Source organism: Pristiophorus japonicus, chromosome 7, assembly GCF_044704955.1.
Source record: "Pristiophorus japonicus isolate sPriJap1 chromosome 7, sPriJap1.hap1, whole genome shotgun sequence".
NCBI lineage: Eukaryota > Metazoa > Chordata > Chondrichthyes > Pristiophoridae > Pristiophorus > Pristiophorus japonicus.
The window spans coordinates 215,026,419-215,050,504 of NC_091983.1; the positions used below are offsets into that span (position 1 = coordinate 215,026,419).

The 24,086-nt window shown below is 44.2% G+C and overlaps 1 protein-coding gene across 6 annotated transcripts in view; it reads left to right on the forward strand.

The window, feature by feature from the left end:
* Positions 1-24,086, forward strand: part of LOC139267447 (tyrosine-protein kinase Fyn) — a 348,021-nt gene that overhangs the window by 169,680 nt on the left and 154,255 nt on the right. The window contains exon 3 of one of the 6 annotated variants that reach the window (XM_070885781.1): positions 16,576-16,649. The exons of the other annotated variants lie outside the window; for them this stretch is intronic. The gene's annotated coding sequence lies outside the window, so the exon portion shown is untranslated. The remainder of the gene's footprint in view (positions 1-16,575; positions 16,650-24,086) is intronic. 6 annotated transcript variants of the gene reach the window in all.

A 24,086-nucleotide genomic window follows, 5' to 3' on the forward strand; every position in this document is an offset into this window, starting at 1 on the left:
TACACGATACTCCAGGTGTGGCCTCACCAAGGCCCTGTACAACTGTAGCAACACCTCCCTGCCCCTGTACTCAAATCCCCTTGCTATGAAGGCCAACATGCCATTTGCTTTCTTAACCGCCTGCTGTACCTGCATGCCAACCTTCAATGACTGATGTACCATGACACCCAGGTCTCGTTGCACCTCCCCTTTTCCTAATCTGTCACCATTCAGATAATAGTCTGTCTCTCTGTTTTTACCACCAAAGTGGATAACCTCACATTTATCCACATTATACTTTATTTGTTATGCATTTGCCCACTCACCTAACCTATCCAAGTCACTCTGCAGCCTCATAGCATCCTTCTCGCAGCTCACATTGCCACCCAACTTAGTGTCATCCGCAAATTTGGAGATACTACATTTAATCCCCTCGTCCAAATCATTAATGTACAATGTAAGTGATTTCGTTTGTCGCAACTTGTGCAGGTCTTCCCAGATACTGGGATTTAGTTTTTGACAGCTCAAGTCTTTTGCCACAATATCTGCAATTGATTGTGAACTCTTTGTCTGCGAATTCTTTCTTTGTGGTCGGTGTTTCTATCTGACAGCTTTGACCTCTTTGTAGCCTGTTTTAGTGAGCTTCATGGATTTCATTTGCACAACTGTGGCCTCTGTTGTTTTACAGAGCATCACACATTTATCCAGTGTTGGGCTTGATTCTTGCAACAGCCTCTTATGCAGAGTGTTATCAGATATTCCGCAGCCTATGCGGTCTATGATGAAATCATCCCTCAAATTTCCAAAATCACATGACTATGCTAGCTCTCTCTTTCACGAGATATCTGTCAAACCGCTCGTCCCCTTGTACACAGTTGTTAAACTGGTACCGTTCATAGATGTTGGTTTTACCTTTACAATGCTCTTCCCAGAGCTTCAAAATGATCTCAATTTCCTGCTCTTCCTCTGATTTGTAGGGAAGATTATTGTGGATACGTAGGGCATCGCTGCCAATGGCCATGATGAATGTTGCTACCCAAACGCTATCTAGTTTTTCCAAAATATTTATAATAATTTCAGAGCTGTCCCACAGCTGACTGAATTTTTTTCCAGTTGGCTTTCAAATCGCTGGTCACCTGCAATGGAGGTGGGAGAGGAATGTACGCGGGAGTTAGCACCGTGGTGGTCATGATAGCTCGCTACAGTTTAGGGCTGCGTATATCACATACATGTGTACAGTTCAAATACCCAGAGGACTAGAACAGGTCTAATAATAATATATCGTGGACATGTAAATGTAGAAATACTTTTTCAATCGAGGCTCTACAATAGCTGATGCCACTAAGTTTACTTTACTAATGCCTCGAGATTATTTTGCAAGCTAATGACTATCGCCTTTCATGGATCCACACGCGATGTATAGGAAACATGCTCTGCACTGCACTGCTTAACGCCGATTTCGATCGGCTCGAAAAAGTCTTACAGTTCCAATATTTCGGTCGTAGATGCGTTTGACAAAAGATCAGAAGTCTCCACTTCTGACACCATGTATTTTATAGTCTCTTGAACACTTAGTTCAACTTAACTCTATTTATTTTGGAGATCTCAGTCAACCATATGGAGCTTAAGATGGCGTCCCTTCACAAACCCTCTCTCTCTATACAACTCCCTATACCTCCTAGCTAGAGGGTGCTATATATTATCTTGTTACACCGTGCAGCAGCCGTGAATCCTAAATCGGGCTCCTGATTGCGCTGCCAAGATTGGTTCTTCTCGTCACAGCTGCTGTCTGACCTGCTGAGTGCTTCCCAGCATTTTCTGTTTTAATTTAAGTGGTTTTCCTGTGTTGCTTATAACTAGTTTATCTGATTCCCAAACCCAGCTTTAATAATTCACACTTAACCATACATTTAGGGGAGAAAAAACTGAAGGTATCTGCAGCTGGTGGTGTTGGTCTTGGATTTAAAGCATGTTCTTGAATTGGAGTTGACGACCTCAGCTGAGGGCTGTAAATTATCCAACTGCTTTATATGTGTTGAACCGCAATTGGCAATGGCATCAGCTTGTCCATTGTGTGAACTGTAAGAGCTGGGATTGAACAGTTGGGGACCATCCACGAGTCTGACCAAATTACACACACACTCATTTAGACTGGAGTGAACCCGAGGGAATCATATGACTTCTGGGAAAGAGCACATGCAATAAATAGCCTGATGCCGATGTTCGATCTGAACTGTAATCTTACTGTCATTAAAGAGTGATCCCGGAAAGCAGCCGAGCCTCGTATAACGTTACATTTTACATGGCTGTGTACAGACCTTAAAGAGAGGAGTCAAAACAGCTCGAGGCTGCAGTGTCCCTTTCACTCCTATTGCTAAACTCAAACATTTGATCAGCTTTGCAAACCTTTATTCTTTACAGAAAAACTTGAAATGTAACCTTTATTTTGTAATTGACTTTCTGATTTGTTCCGAGAAATGTGTTTTTTTTTTTAAATCGAACACCAGTTTTGAATATAATCCCACGTAGGGATCTCTGGCAGGTTAGGGCATTCCCAAATTTCATTGCTGGTAATAAAAAATTGGGATCAATTTCTCTCCAAATCAACTTCCTTTCCTTTTCTCTGGCTGGTGCTGGAGCCGGTCGGTGTCGGTACTGGTGCTGGCCCAGGCTGGAGCTGGCTGGTGTTGGTACTGGTTCTGGCCCAGGCTGGAGCCAGCCAGTGTTGGTGCTGGAGCTGACCTGGGCTGGAGGATGTCGGTGCTGGAGCCGTCCCGTGTCAGTGCTGGAGCCGGCCAGTGCTGGTGCCTAGCTTGCTCATGGTTCTACAGACACCAATCCTCTAGTAACATTCCCAAGTGGTCATTCGTCATGTGTTAGCCTAGCCACTGAGTATTAGCAAGGACACCAAAATCAGATAGAATGCATCGACTGCTGTGCTGGCTGAGGTTGTCTAACTCGGCACAGTCTGGACATTGATCCTGAAGTGATCATGGTTTCGGTGACTCAGTCCCACACCAAACAGTGCAAATGGCCAGCTGAATCACCAGAGTAAATCTGAGAGGGATTAGCTTTGGTTTCTCAACTCACTGGGAGTTCTTTTTAAAAACAATATCCATTCATGGATTTTATTTTTTTAAATATGATGCCTTTCAGTCAAGAGAATGACTTTTAATGTAAATATCATGGGAGCCCTACTATTTTTTATTTACACTAAGGTTCAGGGGCAAAGTGGTCAGTGTACATTGGGAGAAAGACCTACATTTCTATAGCGCCTTTCACGACCTCCGGACGTCTTAGTGTTTTGCAGCCAATTAAGCACTTTTGGAGTGTGTAGTCACTGTTGTAATGTGGGAAATGTAACAGCCAATTTGCGGACAGCAAGCTCCCACAAACTGCAATGTCATAATGACCAGATAAACTGTTTTACATCGATTGAGGGGTAAATATTGGCCAGGACACCAGGTTAACTCCCCTGCTCTTCTTCAGCATAGTGCCATGGGATCTTCCACCTGAGAGCGCAGAAAGGGCCTCGGCTTAATGTTTGATCCGAAAGACAGCACCTCCAACAGTGCAGCGCTGCCTCAGTACTGCACTGCAGTGTCAGCCTAGACTTTTGTGTTCAAGTCCCTGGAGTGGGACTTGAACCCACAACCTTCTGACTTGGAGGCGAGTGTGCTACCCGCTGAGCCACAGCTGACACTGGGAGGGGCAATGATTATACACGTTGGGCGATCTGTTCCTTACTTTGACTTAATTCTCCCACCTTTTATGAGCTCTTATAAAAATGTTTCTGGATTTTATACAGACAAATCTGAACCAGCTGTTTCCACATACTGGCAGCAGGCCGGTGGTGTCCTGAGGTTGTGCGGACTGCTTTCGTGTCTGCCCTGGGTCTGCCAGCATTTTCATATTAAATTCCCCAAACCAGTGACTCTAGGGTGAGATTTGTTTTTCTTAAACACCTAGAACTTTAAAGTTTGTGCTGAATGTAGGATTGCCAACTCTGGCCGCATTCCTGGAGGTTTCGTCACATGAGCTCGGCCACTAACCGCCCCACCCCCTCGCTTTGCCCGATACGTTTGTCCGTGCGATACACTGCCTTCCCAGGCCAATTGGAAAGCAAACCGGCTCTTACTTACCCGATTGGATGATGCCTGACCATCAGTTAAATGGCCATTTTATCCCATTTCCTAATATTATTAGAATAACTATTTCCACCTCCATAACATCGCCTGTCTTTGCCCTTGCCTCGGCTCATCCGCTGCTGAAACCCTCATCCATGGCTTTGTTACCTCTAGACTTAACTATTCCAATGCAGTCCTGGCTGGCCTTCCACATCCTACCCGGCGTAAACTAGAGGGGATACAAAACTCAGCTGCCCGTACCTCCATATCATCGCCCATCTCCGTGCCTGCGTCAGCTTATTTGCTGCTAAAAACCCTCATCCATGTCTTTGTTATCTGTAGACTTGACTATCCATTGCTCTCCTACTCGTCCTCCCATCTCCCACCTTACATAAACTTGAGATCACCCAAAGCTCTCGCACCAAGTTCCGCTCACCCATCACCCCTGTGCTCACTGACTTACTTTGGCTTCCGGTTAAACAGTGTCTCGATTTTCAAAATTCTCATCCTTATTTTCAAATCTCTCCAAGGCCTCGCCCCTCCCCCCTCTCTCTAATTTCCTTCAGCCCCACAACTCCCCCTCCCCCCCACCAGCCCCCCCCCACCCCGAGATGTTTGTGCTCCTCAAATTCTGCTCTCCTGAGCATCCCTGATTATAATCACTCAACCATTGTGGCCATGCCTTCAGCTGCCTGGGCCTCAAGCTCTGGAACTCCCTGCCTGAACCGCTCCGCGCCTCTCTACCTCTCTTTCCTCCTTTAAGATGCTCCTTAAAACCTACCTCTTTGACCAAGCTTTTGATCACCTGCGCTAATTTTTACTTATGTGGCTCGGTGTCAAATTTTTATCGCATAATACTCCTGTGAAGCGCCTTGGGATGTTTCACTACGTTAAAGGCGCTATATAAATACAAGTTGTTGTTGTAATGAGTGGTTAAAGAAAATGGGGGGAAAAAATCAATTGTTTTAAGGCCCAAATGAATTTTTTCTCAGGTTGCTCACTGCAGTGTCCTGGAGATTAATCTGAAATTGCTCATGCTCATGAGGGTTGGCAACTTTGAATATCCTGTATCTTGACGATGACTCTTCTGCCGCCTGGCCCTGTCTGCGACATCGAGTCTGTTTTTCAGAGTGCCAAGTGTTGTACATTTAATGATTGACTGACTTGTGACGCATTCCCCCCCCCACAAAACTTTCAGCTCTCGATCTCAGCCACTGGCCAGCTGAACATAAGAACATAAGAACATAAGAAATAGGAGCAGGAGTAGGCCATTTGACCCCTTGAACCTGCTCCACCATTCAATAAGATCATGGCTGATCTGATCTGATGGGCTCAGCTCCACTTCCCTGCCCGCTTCCCATAATCCTTTATTCCCTTATCACTCAAAAATATGTCTATCTCCGCCTTAAATTTATTCAATGAACCAGCCTCTGGGGCAGAGAATTCCACAGATTTACAACCCTCAGAGAAGAAATTCCTCCTCATCTCAGTTTTAAATGGGCGGCCCCTTATTCTAAGACTATGCCCCCCTAGTTTTAGTTTCCCCCATGAGTGGAAATGTTCTCTCTGCATCCACCTTGTCGAGCCCCCACATTATCTTATATGTTTCAATAAGATCACCTCTCATTCATCTGAGCTCCAATGTGTGTGGGCCCAACCTATCGTCATAAGTCAACCCCCTCATCACCGGAATCAATCTAGTGAACCTTCTCTGAACCGCCTCCAATGCAAGTATATCCTTCCTTTAAATACGGAGACCAAAACTCCAGATGGGTCCAGTACTCTAGGTGTGGCCTCACCAATACCCTGTACAGTTGTAGCTGGACTTCTCTGCTTTTATACTCTATCTCCCTTGCAATAAAGGCCCAACAAAAGCTGGCCGAATCTGATCTCGTGGAGTGCCAGTGATGGACACCTGCCTGCAAAAGGTCCTTCTTTGTGAGCGATCATGAGAGCAGCTCCTGCTTTAGTCTGTGTTTATGTTTACCATTTGTGGAGTCTGTAACTGGCCTGCTGTGCAAGTAAAATCAGAATCTCTTCATTTAAATGATTTGTGTCTGGTGAGGAAGATGTGAGTGTTTTTTTGCTTTAGATAGCAAGAGGTGATTTGATGGAGGTGTTCAAAAATCTTACATTTTTGATCGAGTAAATAAAGAGAAACTGTTTCTAGTGGCTGAAGGGTCAATAACCAGAGGACACAGATTTGATTGGCAAAAGAACTAGAGCCGACATGAGGAAACATTCTTCTGTACAGCGAGTTGTTGCGATCTGGAATGCGCTGCCTGAAAGGGCGCTGGAAGCAGATTCAGTAATAACTTTCAAATGAGAATTGGATAAATACTTGAAGGGGGAAAAAAAATGACAGGGCTGTGGGGAAAGAGCAGGGGAGTGGGACTAATTGGATCGCTCATTCAAAGAGCCGGCACAGGCACGATGGGCCGAATGGCGGCCTCCTGTGCTGTATCATGATATAATGACCTGGTGCCTCCGACGTTTTTTTTTCACCTCAAAAAAAATCTTGCATCGAGCATGAGCACATCTTTACCCAGCTGAAGCTTTCCTTGTGCATATTCCCTTAACAGTAACAAAGCTTTGTATTGGATTTGTTGGCAAATGCTAATATAATATGCCTAATAGATTGATAATGCACCTAATAGTTTAACAAAAGGCGGTATTCTATAATGCAGCTCAAAAGCTGTGCGTTATTTGTGTCCAGGGATCAGTAATGTTTAGATACATCACTGTTTCAAGTGGAGTTTGGGACCTTTTAATACTCTTTACTACTTGGTTGGATGTTTAACTCAGTGGATCAATCTGACATCATATTCCCACCGTTACAAGAGTGACTACGCTTGAAAAGTACTTCATTGGCTGTGAAGCACTTTGGGACATCCTGAGGTCATGAAAGATAAATGCAAGTTGTCTCTCTCTCTCAATTTATTCCCAAGACACTTTTTTTTTTTAAGTTGGCCAAGCAAGTCTAAAATGTTTTTTGTCACATTGCCACAAAACTTCAAACATCAGTTCCAAGATTGTGAACATTTGAATCAATGAAGCAGATCTACTATTAGATATTTCCCATTATATTTATTCTTTCAATATGTGGCAGATTGTCCCTTTTTGGAGAAGAATTGTACACAATGGGACTTGGGCACCCTAAGACATGAACATTTTCATTTTGTTGATGAGCTTTAACCAGGATCCTAATCCAACGTCCACTATTCATATTCTCTAAACTGAGGGCTTTGTAAAGTTAAGACCTTGGGTAAGTTTCAGTGTGGAGCCTTGGTCAATGGGAGTGCAGGTCAGAGAATCGGGTGCGGAGGTCAATTCCTGACGTTCCTGATTCTATGGTGATTAAAATGAACAATTGGAAAATCGGGAGCATCACCAATTGGACACGCCAACATCTGCTTCTGATTCTCCAATCAGCCACTGAGGCTCCAAGCCAGGAGTGTAGTTTCACAAACTTTTTCCTCTTTATTTCTGGTCCACATCCTGCGCAGCAGTAAAATAACCATCGATAGTTTAAAAAAATTTGTTCATGGGATGTGGGCGTTGGTGGCAAGGCCAGCATTTATTGCCTATCGCTAATTGCCCTCGAGAGTGTGGTGGTGCGCCACCTTCCTGAACCGTTGCAGTCCGTGTGGTGAAGGTACTCCCACAGTTAGGGAGGGAATTCCAGTATTTTGATCCAGTGATGATGAAGGAACGCCGATATATTTCCAAGTCAGGATGGTGTATGACTTGAAGGGGAATGTGCAGGTGATGGTGTTCCCATGCACCTGCTGTCCTTGTCCTTCTAGGTGGTAGAGATCGCGGGTTTGGGAGGTGCTGCCGAAGAAGCCTTGACGAGTTGCTGCAGTGCATATTGCAGATGGTGTACACTATAGCCACGGTGTGCTGGTGGTGGAAGGAGAATGTTTGTTTACGGTGGTGGATGGGGTGCCAATCAAACGGGCAGGACTTGCGCAAACATGTGTCCACAATGCAAATGGTGGCCTTTAGAAATTCATCTTGAATTTGGTTTGGTTTTTCATTCTCGTCACCAAATCTTTAATGATTGCAATGCAAAGCATTCATTAATCACATGAAGAGTTCACTGAGTCACTGGTGACTGTTGCTTGACTTTGCTAACAGGAAACATTGTGGACACATGCACATTCACTGAAGACAGTGCTCAATTACGTGTAAGCGTTCCATATTCGCGACCATAACAGTAACTAACTTAAAACCAAAGCATTCCCCGAGTTACTGAGCTTTCTCTGAGCAAACTATCAAAATTTAGAAGAAGTGAATATTGATGCAACTCGCCATTCACCTACCGACTGCCATACACAGCAATTAAATTGCCATTCCTTTACCCCAACACCATTAGCCTACTTAATTGGCAGTCAAAGTTATGGGACCAAGGGTACGAACTGATCCATTTAGCTCAGCACCCAATCATTTAAGATTGAACTGATCATGTTCACCTGTCACTGATCAAAAGCAACTTCTGATAGAACACTCAATTTTTCGCAGGCTTTAAATGCTGCTTTCATCTCTTTTATTGTCCGTGATCCTCAAAAGCACTTCTCCCACATTTAGCGAAATTGATGTTGATATTACACAGAGGACAAGTCATTGAGATGTGACCTTTTCACCCAAGAAGAAAGGTTCGCATAATTTGCACTGAAGAAAACAATGCACCTGACTTACTCTTTGGAGACTCCAATGTCAGTACTTTAGAATCACTTGAGACTTTCCTCCTCGCTATCAGCCATTATAATTCTTTAGCTTGACGTGAAGAAATACGCGTGGCCTGGTAATTGTACTAGGATTCCTTTGGCTTCCTTTTGATAAATGTAAAACGACCTATAACCACATGTCTGCACTCTGCCCCAACAGTCATCTTTTGCGCAAGAGCTTTTCCACATGCGCTTCCAGAAGCAATCCCAGTAATCTGCCCTCCGAGGAAATTTGCAGGCAGCCGACAAGATATCCGCACTGTTACACCGGAAGCTTTGGCCTGGATATCCAACTTGTAGATTGACATTTGATTTGCTTTGCAACTACCATACGAAAGAAGTCGTCGTAATCTGCTCTGGCAAGCTTCACGGTTGCAGGTAGTTAATCTGCAGCAGTCCTTCTGCGTGCACTTGGGTGTCCTTGAGACTTGACGCTGCCAAATTGCACACAAGCTCTTTGTATGTAGCTAAGTGTGATGTTTCTCTAGAGGAAGCCCGCGCGCTTGGGCAAATCCCATGTGGAGTCCGTGAGTGTTACAGTGCAGAAACAGGTCAATTGGGTCCATACTGGTGTGTTTCACCACCTGAGCCACCCAATCCAATGAACCCCTCCTGCTCGTTCCACATACCTTTCACTAACTCTTGGACTGAAAAAGAATATGGACTGTGCTTCAGTTTGTGTCAGTGCTCCATTCCACATTCGCACCACCCCCTGTAAAGAGATTTATTTTTCTTCTTCTCTCTCGGGTCTAGACTTTCCCGAGAGACCCTCAATGCCTGATTGCCCACCCAGAAAAAACGCTAACGTTTTGCAAGTAATGCTGGCAAAAATTTCCACTTTTTTAAGTTTAAAAATAATCGCTCGGCGAGAAAATGGATCTTGCACCATTATTCCCGGCGGTTAAGGGGAAACTAAGTAAAATGGGTGTTATTTTAAAAATTTAGTCTGAGGCTATGGTTGGGCCCAGGGAGGGGGGAAACTTTTTTAAAATTTCACCAAAAGAAAGTTTGAAAAAAAAACATTCCCAAGACACTTTTACACCTAATTGCCATTTGACAATTAAAAATAAAATAAATAAAGACCCTTTAACTTACCTTTCTTTGCAGAGTACTCACCTACCGCCCTGTTTAAGCAGCTTTCACAGGACGGTTCCCTCGGCGATCTGGACGGGCTTCCGTTGAGGCCAAACCTACGCCCTGGTGATTTTCTCGGCGGAGCACGTCGGCAGTTTGAGATTTGGGCAATACCATTGATAAACTAAGGGGGAAACTTTCTCCGGGCGGAAAAACAGCTGTACCGCCGAGAAAATCGCCGAAAATGAAAAGAAAGTTTAGCCCTCAATCTTTGTGGTGATAAATTTGTGTCCTCTCGTTACTGTCTCACTGACATGTGAAGCCAAACTATCGCTATTTATCTTGTACCCCTCCATAGACCTCTACAAAGTTCCCCTTAATCATCATGGAAACAAGTCCTAACTTCTTAAATATCTCAATCACTGTAGTCCCTCATTTCTCGGTAACATTCCAGGGAATCTGCACTGCACCTTCTCAGTTGCTATTATACCCTTTCTATAATGGGGCACCCAATGCTGTACAGAAAGCTCCTAACTGCAGCCTACGGTCTTGTACAAGTTCAACATTAACGCTTTGATTTTGTATTTTACATCGATATTGTCAGTGGTTTGAATTAAAGACTCTTGAACTGGATTTCCTGGCTGGCCATAAACCTAGGAGTTGCAGCAGTTACTGAGGGTAATGTACCGCAGAGTATTCCCTCCAACAGATTCCTAATTGTTGGCACTGATCTGCTGTCTAACCTGTACCTGAATTTGACAGTATAGATTACCTTGCGGGGTTGCTCAGTGATCCTAATTGTATTTCAGCTATCAGAAGAGCTGTGCTGCTGAAAATGAAATCGGCACGAGACCCAGATACTGACTGGAATCAGAATAGCACTTGTTTTTTTTTGTTCAATTATGCGTTGGTATTTATTTTTCAAGGCATCACATGCCAAGAAAATTGAATTGAAGCCACAGGTGGACTTGATATTATTGCTAGCACGTGTCGAGCCTGGCCTCATGGCATTGACTCTGAGGAGTTGTTTTTTGCCCTCTACTATTTCTGCGTCTATTTCTGCATCCAACTCAAAAATGCCAGAAGGATGTTCGTAGGTTGTGGGTTCGAATCCCACTCCAGAGACTTGAGCACATAAATCTAGGCTGACATTCCAGTGCAGTACTGAGGGAGTGCTGCACTGTCGGAGGTGCAGTCTTTCGGATGAGACGTTAAACTGAGACCCTGTCTGCTCGCTCAGGTGGACATAAAAGATCTCAAAGAAGAGCATGGGTGTTATCCCCAGTGTCCTGGCCAATCAACACAGCAAAAAAAAAAAAAGATTATCTGGTCATTATCACATTGCTGTTTGTGGGAGCTTGCTGTGCGCAAATTGCCTGCCATGTTTCCTACATTACAACAGTGACTACACTTCAAAAGTAATTAATTGGCTGTAAGGCGCTTTGGGACGTCTGGTGTCGTGAAAGGCGCTATATAAATGCAAGCTTCCTTCCTCCCTCCCTCCCTCCCTCCCTCCCTCCCTCTTCCTCCAGTTGCATGTTAGTTGTAAAAAAGGAAGCATGTCTGCAGACGTTAAGGCTGGGCTTGTGGAGTGACTGCACCTGGTATGCAAAGCGTTGGCTCGTTCGGGTTGTTTAATCTGATTTTACACCTGATTCAGAAATAAACTGGAGCGTGAAGTCTGGGTTAACTTACCGAGTATTCTTGGGAGGACTGCCCCATTGCCGGTGAATGGGATTGCACATCTCGTTTGCAGCCCAGTCTGTCCACACTTTTTCCTCGAGCACAATTTTAATGCCGTTTTGTTGAAGAAGATCAAAATGATAAACTTGGGGGCTTTTGTGAGCATAGCATCATATTCCATCAGTATCCGACAAGCCAGGTACCCTCCTTCAGAAAGTGTGCGTGTCGAAGTGTGAAACTCTGCTATCGTAAGGAAGGAAATTCCCGGATAGGGCCCGGGGATGCCCCCCATTGCGGATCAGGCTCGGGGTCCTCAGCCCCCTGATCGACGACCAATGAGCTGCTAATACGTTCGTGAGTCGCTGTCTTTTTAGAAGTTTTAAATATTTAGCACATAATTAGGATGCAGTGCTAGCATCAAAGGCATTAAATTGAAAATTAAAGTATTTTCTATTCCTTCGTTGATGAGTCACTGGGGGTTATTTTGACTTTGGGCGATATGGGATCTGCCACCTGTTTTACATCTCTCCCGAATTCTATCTCCATTGACGTCCATCGATTCCAGTTGGTATGGGTGCTACAAGCGGCCTCAGCGCCCCAGGGTTGAGAGAGGTAAAATTGCCATGATTGCTGTGCCTCTTCAAATCTAGAACTATCTAGTGTGGATAATATCAGGCCCAGATGTGATGTTCAGGGCTCATTTCTGACCATACACCCAAGACTAGTGTCACCTGCTACACTTACACATCGGAGTGAAAGTTAATGCTCAGAAAATTGTCCCGTGAAGCTCGATTTCCATTGCACATTCCTGGCGGGAGCACAAAGTCAGACAGTTATTCCTCCATTATCCAGCCTCCCGTCAACAGTGGATACTTGGAAGTACTGGAGTCCTTTTATTTGCTTAAGTCCTGGTGTGGGGCTTAAATCCACAACCTTCTGACCTGCAGGCGAGGCTGCTGCCAAGCTGACCTTTCACGACGAATGACCAACTAGTGGTCGTCCTTATTGTGGAAGAGAGGGAGGTGGGGGAAGGAGAAATGCAGACTGCTTGGAGTTGAGGTAGCTCCAAGATGGCAGATGAAAGAAAGAATGGAGTAACTCTCCCGTGGCAAGTTCAGTTATCTGACATGAGCTAGCCAAGCTCCTCAGATCTGACCACCCAAGCTGGCTCATTACTTGGGCTAGCAGGATTGTACTTGTTACTGAGATCTGCGATTCTTCGCGCACTCCACTCCAGATGATCCTGCAAGCCAGTGTCATAAAGGATAGGGTGGTCGTCACTGGCCAAGCAGCAGGAAATTCTTTGCTGGTAGCTCCAGCACACTATGGCATCAACAAGCCTTGGCTCTTGCTAACTCTTGTCCAAGTTAGTTGTGTCCCTAGGGAAGGAGAGTGCGCTTTCTGTGTTGGGGCAAATAGATACCTGAGTGGCTTTCTCAATATTTTGCTTTGGAGAAACATATCTCTCTATTCCAGAGACATGGCTGACCAAATCAATAAAGGCAACTATTAGGCATCCTGTTTTATTTGGATGATCTGAATTTTATTAAATAAAATAGTTCATTGCTGCAAAAGCATGATCCAGCTCCCTCAATCACCACCAACAACAACTTGTATTTATATAGCGTCTTTAATTTAGTTAAATGTTCCAAGGCGCTTCACAGGGGTGTTATATGCCTACAGAATACACCGTATTCTGTATTGCAGTGTCTTTCTCTCTCTGGTCTTTCCTGACTTTTTTGTGATAGCGCAGCATTGAATATATTTAAGGTGGTAATAGAAAGATTTTTGAGCAATAAGGGAGTCGAGGGTTATGGGGAGTGAGCGGGGAAGTGGAGTTGAGGCCAAGATCAGATCAGCCATGATCTTATTGAATAGCGGAGTAGGCTCGAGGGACCAAATGGCCTACTCCTGCTCCTATTTCTTATGTTATGTTCTTATTAGCCACAGTGGATTTAGTTGTAATGCTAGTGAAATATAGAAAATCTGCGCTGAGTAATTTTTTCTTCTTATACTGACAAGAGCCCCCCAATCGGCCCAGTGGAAATGGTAGGAGAAGCCGGGTTCGGAAAGAACCTCGATATTTTCTGCCTTGCATCTACCACCCTTTGTGATGCAGTTAACACCAGTTTAGGAGCCAGGATTTCATACTTAATTGGCATCTTACCATGCATTCTTTTGTCCTGTGCAATACTGCATCTAATGGCCTACTCCTGATCCTATTTCTTATGTTCTTATTAGTCGAATGCATTTCACCTTAACTTTGAGATATGTGCGGGGTGGGCTGACTGTTGACCTGGTCGGAGTGCTCTGGCCATGTTGTTGTATAAGCAGCTATGCGAAGGTGTGAGAGAATGCCCCAGGACCTCTTGTATTCCCACTTTCCCTCCCCCTTTGTGGAGGTATGTGGCCTTCAATTGTCAGCCCCCCCCCCCCCCCCCCTCCCAAGGCGGCATAGCGGAGATGAGGAACTCCACGTGTGGAAAATCGTCAAAGGGGAACATGCAACTCGCCAGCTAACTCCGCAGGCCTGTGCCTTCACACTGTCCTCTCTCTAACATTTTGATGGATTTTGCTACTGTCGGATTTACATCTCGATTCTGCTGTTTTCTCCTTTGTATTATACCTCGCTGGGTGATTGCATCAAAACCATCCGAGCATCTGACAGGGCAGTGCTATCTCAGCCCTCTGTGATTGGCATAATGCTCTGGGAACCTTTGTTTGCTTACCGACAACTTGTCTAATGCAGCCTCGGCAACTATTTTCACCGCAGCAGAAGCAGCAGACAACACCGTGCGCTCACCGCAAGTTAGCGATACACCAAAGCGTTATCGTGAGCTGCTGCAGCGACCCAGTTATGTTGCCCTAGGTTTTAGCAACCCTTTTGTTTTATTTGTAGGTCGACCGGAAAGAGATACAGGGGCCCCCACCACACACTTAACATCGAAAGTAGCCAGTGGTTTCAAATCATTTCCATATCTCATTTCCCTGCCGTTTGCATGCAATTTTAATCTTGAACGCTTCAGAGAACGCGACTCGATTCATTTAATCAGAGAAGTGTGGAAGTTGTCACCTGTATTGTGTGTTTCGAAGTTGCAGACTTTTTTTTTAAAAAAGGGTAAGAATCTAGTCGCAGCGCTACTAATATCCACACCATTTAATGTTAATTTGCTAGACTGTAAAAATCCAAAGTCAATTTAAAGTGTGCTGCAAAGGTCAGCACAAGTGTATTTTGTATAATGAAGCAAAGCTTTCACATCAGTGACAAAAAGCAAAATATTGCAGGCGCTGGAAATCTGAGCAGAGACTGCAGGGTAAAGAAAACCCACTCAGCATTTCAAGATGTAAGGTGTTTCCCCAGAGCACCTGAGTAAGGATCTTGTACCTAAAACAACCGGCTGGTTTCTGCTGAATATTTCCAGTTTTTGTGGCTTGACATTGCTGTCCCCAAATTCTTCTTCCCGACATTCAAGAAACACAAATGAAAATCCAGAAATGCACATTTTTGAAATGCTGGATTCGCACCAAAAGAAAAGTACTCTTTGGTCATGAGCTTAGTATTGGCCACTCAGCACCGATAATGATTCTTCGCCATTTCGAAACACCTAGCAAGCCACTTAACCAGTCATCATCCTAGGCAGTCCCTCGCACCGAGGACGACTTGCTTCCACGTCAAAAAGTTCACAGGTGTTTCAATGATGGTCCTAAAATGCCACTTAACCAGTATAGGTTTCCCAAACCCCTTAACCCATCTGTAGAGTGGGTAGAAAATGACTGAATGCCAGTGGAGAAAATCCCGATTTACCCACATGCCCTCGCATGTCTCACTTTTCTCCTCAACAAGGCTTAGAAATTCTCTACCCCAGAAGGCTGTGGAGCCTCAGTCGTTTTCATAAGACGCCGAAAGCAAGTGCTCTACTCGGAACTCCGACACGGCAAGTGAGCCCCAGGTGGGCAGAGGAAACGTTTCAAAGCCTCCTTGATTAAGTGCAATATCCTCACCGACACCTGGGAGTCCCTGGCCAAAGACCGCCCTAAGTGGAGGAAGAGCATCCGGGAGGGCGCTGAGCACCTCGAGTCTCGTCGCTGAGAGCATGCAGAAACCAAGCGCAGGCAGCGGAAGGAGCGTGCAGCAAAACCAGGCTCCCCACCCACCCTTTCCTCCAACGACTGTCTTGAACTCCGTCTGTCCCACCTGTGACCGAGACTGTAGTTCCCGTATTGAACTGTTCAGTCACCTGAGAACTCGCTTTTAGAGTGGAAGCAAGTCTTCCTTGATTTTTGAGGGTCTGCCTATGATGATGATTATGTTATTCAAGATCGAGATCGATGGACTTTTGGATATTAAGGGATGAGGACAATACAGGAAAGTGGTGTTGAGGTAGAAGATCAGCCATGATCTTATTGAATGGCGGCGTGTAAGATTTCTGAATCTCTGGCATTAAATTGACAGCGAGACGATCCTTTTAAAACAATTCGGAACAGGTTATTAAAAACGCACACATGCACATCTATCAACAGCCGTAGTTACCCTACAGATCTGCCTTAGTTACAACAGAGATACAATGATATAATAAAAAGCGCTATACTTTACTTCCCTCTGGCTGGCTGGATGAACACACAGCCTGCTATTTTGGCTGGTCTTTGAGCAGGCATTTTGCCGTGTGTCCAGGAGAGGAGAGAGAGAGCGCAGTCTGTGCTTTGGGTCTTTGTATCCCTTAAGTCCATTGTTCCTCCGAAAGCCTCCGGATTGGACCTTGGTTCCAGGGCAGTTCCAGGCCATCCTCACATGTGTCTGTCTGGAGGACCCAGCATCCCTTGATTAGGTTTAATGGCTTTCCACACTACACAAACAGGCCATGCTGGAAGCCTGCGAGCTTCCATTTTGTTGTAACTGCAGCCTTTCTGTATAATCTACACTTTTAACATTTATACATACACAGAATCAATGTTATCATTAATAAACACTTTTATTCTTACAGGAGCAGGCATGAGGGGCCGAATTGCCTACTACTGCTCCTAATTCTTATGTTGTTGTGTTCCAAGTACAGAACAGGTAAGGATGTTGATCTTTGACGGTGGTAGCAGTTTCTCTATATGAGCATGATTGATTAAACTACTGGTATTTTGATGTACTTCATATTTTTCCATTTTAATTTTCCAGCAAATAGAAGAGCTTGTATATATAAAACTGCCGCGTGCACTTTAATATAATTAATGGTGGTCATTTTAGAGCTTTATGCATAGTTCTAGATTAAAAAGAAAAATATTTCTCTTTCATTGGGGCCACATCATTTTTATTTTTAAACCAGGCAGAGAGAAAAAAGATTTTAATGCTGGGGATAGAAAATAAATATTTTCATTGGAAAGAAGTTTAAAAAGTTGAATGGAAATATTTATAATTCAACAGAAAATACTTTCCAAGTTATTGGACTGAGCAAATGGGTTAAGAATTTGTAATGAAGGCAGCTGATAGATGAGAAAAAACTTCTTCACCCAGAGAGTGGTGAACCTGTGGAATTCTCCACCACAAAGTTGTTGAGGCCAATTCACTAAATATATTCAAAAAGGAGTTAGATGTAGTCCTTACTACTAGGGCGATCAAGGAGTATGGTGAGAAAGCAGGAATGGGGTACTGAAGTTGCATGTTCAGCCATGAACTCATTGAATGGCGTTGCAGGCTCAAAGGACTGAATGGCCTACTCCTGCACCTATTTTCTATGTTTCTATGTTTTCTATGAAATTGGATGCACCTAGTGGTTAGAAGGACTGTAAGGTGAGAATGCTGCTAAATATGGATATTTTAGCTTGTTAATACATTACACAAGACTGGCATTACTTATTAGAGGTGGGAGAGGGTCAACGGAAGTATGCCAAATTCATGGCACAGGAAGCAAGTGTGACAACTGGAAGGTTATGCGGTTGCAAGTCTTTGAATATAGTCAGATCTGCACGTTACAAGTTTTTAACCCGTATTTTGTAGTGAGGTAAAATCATGGGGTTAAAATTGTCCAATGTAATATAGTACAGGTTGAACCGCCCTAAACCGGACCTCCTCATTTCTGGAACCACCCCTCGTTTGGAACCATTCCCGGCCGCTGGGTGGTGCATGCGCACAACACGGCCGGTGAAAAATATCAATGAAAAAGAAATTTACCCAACTTCGGAGCCGACACTTCAGTGCCCGCAGGCAGCTCGGTTTGTAAACCGTTGAGAATACGTGACCTCCCCTTATCCGGAACCCTTGGAACCTGGCCTGTTCCGAATGAAGTATATTTCCGGATAAGGGGATGTTGCACGTGACCTCCCCATATCCGGAAATATCTCTAATTTGGAACAGGCCAGGTCCTGAGAGTTCCGAATAAGGGAGGTCCAACCTGTATTACTAACGGACATCGAAATGTGTTTGTGTGTTGACCCATTTATTGCCTTTGTTAAAATAATGGACAAAGGGATTTCATATGAACACATCAACAATTACAGCATCGACTAATTCCGCAATATCCTGACACCTGGTGCACGTATGAAGCAGAAAGCTGCCTCAGATTTGGAGCAAATTGACTCTTGGCCAGAAGGACTGGTGTACTGTGTGTCTTGGTCACTACCCATCCTTGCCCAACATAACATCAGAACAAATCAATAATTGGGTCATATCATAAATTCTGGCCTGAAGTAGGCTCAGTAAATGAGCTAATCCTTTCATCAATCTATTATGCTACATAACATTCAGACTGAGTGCTGGGTTTTCTCGTTGGTCACTGTTATGTACAGAACTCAAAGCTTTGGTTACTTAATCATTGCCTTTTCTATATATGCAAATCTTGTGTTGAGGGGAATAGAAGGCCTCTATCACAACAACAAGCACAATAGAAGGATGGCATTTGAGATAACTCTGTGGATAAGACATGGATCTGACACACATGTAACTTTTTACATTTGAAAATTTGTATAGGTAAAACTGTTCAAACAAATGATGCCCAAGTGTAGATATTCCTTTACTGCAGATATGCACTGTGCTCACAGTTTTATCCACTATAACCTATGGACCTCTTTCCTGATCACATTTTTTACACTGTGTTTTTATAGAAACATAGAAAATAGGTGCAGGAGTAGGCGATTCGGCCCTTCGAGCCTGCACCACCATTCAATAAGATCATGGCTGATCATTCCCTCAGTACCCCTTTCCTGCTTTCTCGCCATACCCCTTGATCCCTTTAGCCGTAAGGGCCATATCTAGCTCCCTCTTGAATATATCCAATGAACTGGCATCAACAACTTTCTGCGGTAGGGAATTCCACAGGTTAACAACTCTCTGAGTGAAGAAGTTTCTCCTCATCTCCGTCCTAAATGGCCTACCCCTTATCCTAAGATTGTGTCCCCTGGTTCTGGACTTCCCCATCATTGGGAACATTCTTCCCGCATCTAACCTGTCCAGTCCCATCAGAATGTTATAAGTTTCTATGAGATCCCCTCTCATCCTTCTAAACTCCTCAATAAGGTCAATACTATACACCTCAATAGGGTCTCCCCTCAGCCTCCTCTGTTCCAAGGAAATCAAACCCAGCCTATCCAATCTTTCCTCATAGCTAAAATTCTCCAGTCTTGGCAACATCTTCGTAAATCTCCTATGTGCAGTCACCAGTGCAATCACATCTTTCCTGTAATGTGGTGACCAGAAATGCACGCAGTACTCTAGCTGTGACCTAACCAGTGTTTTATACAGTTCAAGCATGCCCCCCACCCCTCCGTTCTTATATTCTATGCCTTGGTTAATAAAGGCAAGTATGCCTTTATTAACCAAGGCATATGCCTTCTTAACCACCTTATCTACCTGTCCTGCTACCTTCAGGGATCTGTGGACCTGCACTCCAAGGTCCCTCTGTTCCTCTACACTTCTCAATGTCCTACGATGTAATGTGTATTCCCTTGCCTTGTTAGCCCTCCCCAAATGCATTACCTCACACTTCTCCGGATTAAATTCCATTTGCCACTGTTCCGCCCACCTGATCAGTCCATTGATTTCTTCTTGCTTTCTTAATTATCAACCACACAGCCAATTTTTGTATCATCTGTAAACTTAATCCTACCCCCTACATTCAAGTTCAAATCATTGATTGATATATACCACAAAAAGCAAGGGACCTAATACTGAGTCCTGCCTTCCAGTCACAAAATACCCATCGACCATTACCCTTTGCTTCCTGCCTCAGTCAATTTTTGATCCAACGTCCTACCGACTATTCAAGCAACAGCTCAATATATTCCTACTTTAAGCTAATAGCCCAGACTATTCCATCACTGTTCCCTGGTATGTCATGTCCCACCAGCAGGGTAGACCCACCAGAGGTGGGGGCACAATGGTATGTAGTCTCATGAATCAGTGCAGTTTCATGTTGAACACCACTTGGAGGAGGCACTGAGGCAGCAAGGACACAGAGTGCCCTTATTATTCGTGCAGGATTATCTAGAGGGACTTAGTTGGGATAGTAGAAGCACTACAGTTCCAAGTTGGGCAAAGGAAAATCAGCCAGGTTTCTGCTGCTCGTCACTACGCAGCGATACTTTGCTCGGGAAGGACAAGACTGTGCTAATTTGTGCCGCAAACTATGCATGAATCACCTGGCAATACATGCTGTCTACATTTGCGCATGAAGCATAGTTGCTTGGACAAGGTACGACGCGATAGCAACCAGCATCCATGGGATCAAAGCTGTCCAAATGACCCCAGTGAAGTAAGTCTGTTCAGTATACTTGGAGTAAAGCGATCAATTTGCTAATCTGATGCACTTTAAAGAGATTGGAGATGGACTTGTGCTCTGCTGGCTTTCAGTTGTATCGTCTGATGAGGCTGAGCATAGCTTCGCTGCTTACTTACCTGACACTCCGCCCACCTATCACCCCAGTGATCGCTGACCGACATTGGTTTCCCAATGCTTCCGGTTAAAAATTCTCAGCCTTGTGTCCCTTCATGGCCTTGCCCCTTCGTATCTCTGTCCCTCTTTTGACCTCTTCCACCCCCCCCCCCCCCGGCTCCTGGAGCGCTCTATTCCTCCGCCTTGGCCTTTTTTGCATTTCCCCCCTTTGCCCCACTATCGATGGCCATGCCTTCAAGCTGCCTGGGCTTTGGAATTCACTGATCCTTAACTCTGAGCCTTTCCACCTCGCTCTCCACTTTCAAGATTTTCCTTAAAACCCACCTGTTTGACCCAGCTTTTGGTCACCCATCCAAATATCTCCTTCTCTGACTCGGTGTCCAGTGTGTCCGATTCCGCCTCTGTTTGCCTCTCGGTGTTTTTCTATGTTAAAGGCACTACATGTTGAAGTTGTAGAGTAGGGCACCACCCTGGCTTCTAAGTGACTGCTCCCAACTAGAATGAGTGGGGTCTTGACATACATCAAACCCCCGCCTATTGCCAGATGTATGGTGTAGGGAACCTAAACTATAGGAAAATGTCAAATGGTTAAGCGCTAATTTAGGTGGTGTTTAAAAGAAATCTCGCAATGTCCAATTTTGAAGCCTATGGCCCATTTTCACTAATGCAAAAGCTGACTTATTGATTGAAACGGGTCCATTAGACTGATGCTGTCTGCCTTGCACTTTATAAAAAAAAAAATTATTCACGGGTTAACCTCCCTGTACTGCTCCAAACCTCTAGTTGTAATTTATTACAGAACTATCAATGTTTTACATTGAGTTTAATGTAGAAGAAGCCTATCTCCTTAAAAAAATAACTTTAATTCTGAAGGGATATGATATCTTGTAGGAGATTGTAGAAGATCCTGCTCTAATATAGCCCTTATTTTTTTTAATTATTGCTTAGCAACTATGAAAAGCTGCCTATGTCTTCTAACCATTGGGAATACCTACGGTATTATGCACAGATTATTTTGTTAAAATAAGAGTCAGAACAGTGTTTGTGATTTGTGACTTATGCAAGTTTTAATCGAACCAACCACTGGTTAAGCCCATCATATACAGAGAAGAATAGTTCTTCAGACCCTTGAGGTCAGTCGGTGTTCACCGCTGTGTAATTGAACTGAGCATAGTCTTTATTTAAAAGGAGCCAGTGTGCGGTCATTAGCTTCACTGAAACCCAACATGACTAAGGGGTGATAGATTAATAGGGGGTCTGTTGGAAACAATTTGGGCTGTAGAAGAGTGTGACTGCAACAGGGATGAGGGAATGATAAAAGATGACAGTGGAATATGGTGCACGAGCAATCATTTTAGATTAGGGATGGAGGGCGAGGAGGTGAAAAATAGCTGGATTGCCTTTTGCAATCACTCTTGTGGGGCAAGTAATTTTTGTAGTGATGCAAACCTGCCTGTCACTTGGCCTATTACTGATTTGCTGCCCAGGTTTTCTGCAGGCAGGCAGTAAAAAGCGAAAATATAAAGAAAGAACTTGCATTTATATAGTGCCTTTCATGACCTCGGGGTGCCTCAAAGCACTTTACAGCCAATGAAGTACTTTCATAACATAAGAACATAAGAAATAGGAGCAGAAGTAGGCCATATGGCCCTTCAAGCCTGCTCCACCATTTAATACGATCACGGCTGATCCGATCATGGACTCAAGCCCACTTCCCTGCCCGTTCCCCATAACCCTTTATACCCTTATCGGTTAAGAAACTGTCTATCTCTGTCTTAAATTTATTCAATGACCCAGCTTCCACAGCTCTCTGAGGCAGCGAATTCCACAGATTTACAATCATCTGAGAAAAGAAATTCCTCCTCATCTCAGTTTTAAATGGGTAGCCCCTTATTCTAAGACTGTGCCCTCTAATTCTAGTCTCCCCTATCAGTGGCAACATCCTCTCTGCATCCACCTTGTCAAGCCTCCTCATAATCTTATCTCGAAATGTCGTAACTGTTGTAACGTACGAAACGCAGCAGCCGATTTGCGCACAACAAGCATCCACAAACAGCAAGTTCTGAGTGAATCGAAGCAAGTTTGTATTGGATTCGATGTTGTTTCTGTAGCAAAGAGCTAATCTCCTGATGGTAATTAGACTTGTTGGCAGTTTTATTCGGCAGTCTATGAATGAGGGGGAAAGCACTGAAACTATTTCTGCATTGCTCATAGTTCTTGTTTTTACTCTCCCTCTTCTACTAGATTTGGAGAATACTTTCTGCTTCACGGCATTCGTGCACTGACATTTGCTCACAGCCCAGGTTGCTTATGAAATATAAATGCAAATTGCTCTCCTTTATTTGGCCCTTCATCTTGACCTTATCGTCCTGTGTTTAGCTAATATAGAATGCCATGCAGTGTAAAACTTGGTTTGTGCCAAAGACGTGGCTGTGTATTTGTTGTTGCATGGAAGGTTTCTGCAGTGGATGGGTTACCATGACGTTTAAAGCCTGTAAACCAAAGAACCTGATTACAGAAGTCAAAGAGCTCTACCAACACTTTTTACTATTTCAGGCCTAAACAGATGAACAAAGGTCTGTCCCACTGTCCAACAATGAGTTGCATTCATTTGGACCTTTAACATAGAAAAATGTAGGTGCTGCACTGAGGCATGGGACAGGGGGAATGGATGCAGAACCAAAGAAAGTACTATTAATAATAGTGACTAAGAGCTTGATCAAAGTGGTGGGTATTAAGAGCCTTAAAGGAGGAGAGAGAGAGGCGGTGGGTCATAGTTGCTCGAGGAGCAAATTTGAGGGCATGGAGCCCAGGCAGCTGAAAATGCAGCCTCCAACGGTTGTGTCAAGGGAAGGGGGCTATGCACGAGAGGCTGGAGCCTGGAAAGCAGCAAGTTTTTTGGGGGATTGTAGGGCTGTAGGTGGTTAGAGATAGGGAGGAATGAGGCCATGGAGAATTTTAAATTTGAGGCATTGAACGACTGGGAGGCATTGTAGATCAGTGCGGACAGTTGTGAAGAGCAAACAGGACCTGGTGCAGGATAGGTTATGGGGAATGTAGTCTTGGTGCAATAAGATAAAACACGAACTAGATCTGTAATGTCTACAGTTCTCCATATCGACAGGCTAGGTGGATCAGGAACATTCACAATCTCGTTTTGCTGGTCATAACTGGGGCTCCATCATTCCGAAATAACATCTGCCAATGAAGCCTCAACATCGAGTTGACTAATTCATCAGTCTGGTTCTTCTGATCACTTCTGTTCATTGTTGGTTTACGAGCTGCTGCTGTCCATCACACACAATGAAAGCTTAGTCTCGCATTCTGTAAATGGTCTGACAACCCAGTATCCAATACACTTAATTGGAGTTAGGTACAGAACAGAACAGAACCTACTGTTCTGCAGGGAAATAGGATTGTCTGTGTTAAAGTGAGTTATGTGTCTCGACAGTTGTGCATTGTAGGCCTGAGTTATGATTCTAGCACATGACTGAGCTTCAGTATTAAGCTCTGTTTGCTGATGTGCTTCTGGATATAGCATTCTCAATCACGTTGCACCAATACATTCAAACCCTACATGCTACACATGTTCTATTATTTCCTCATTATGGGTTATGTGC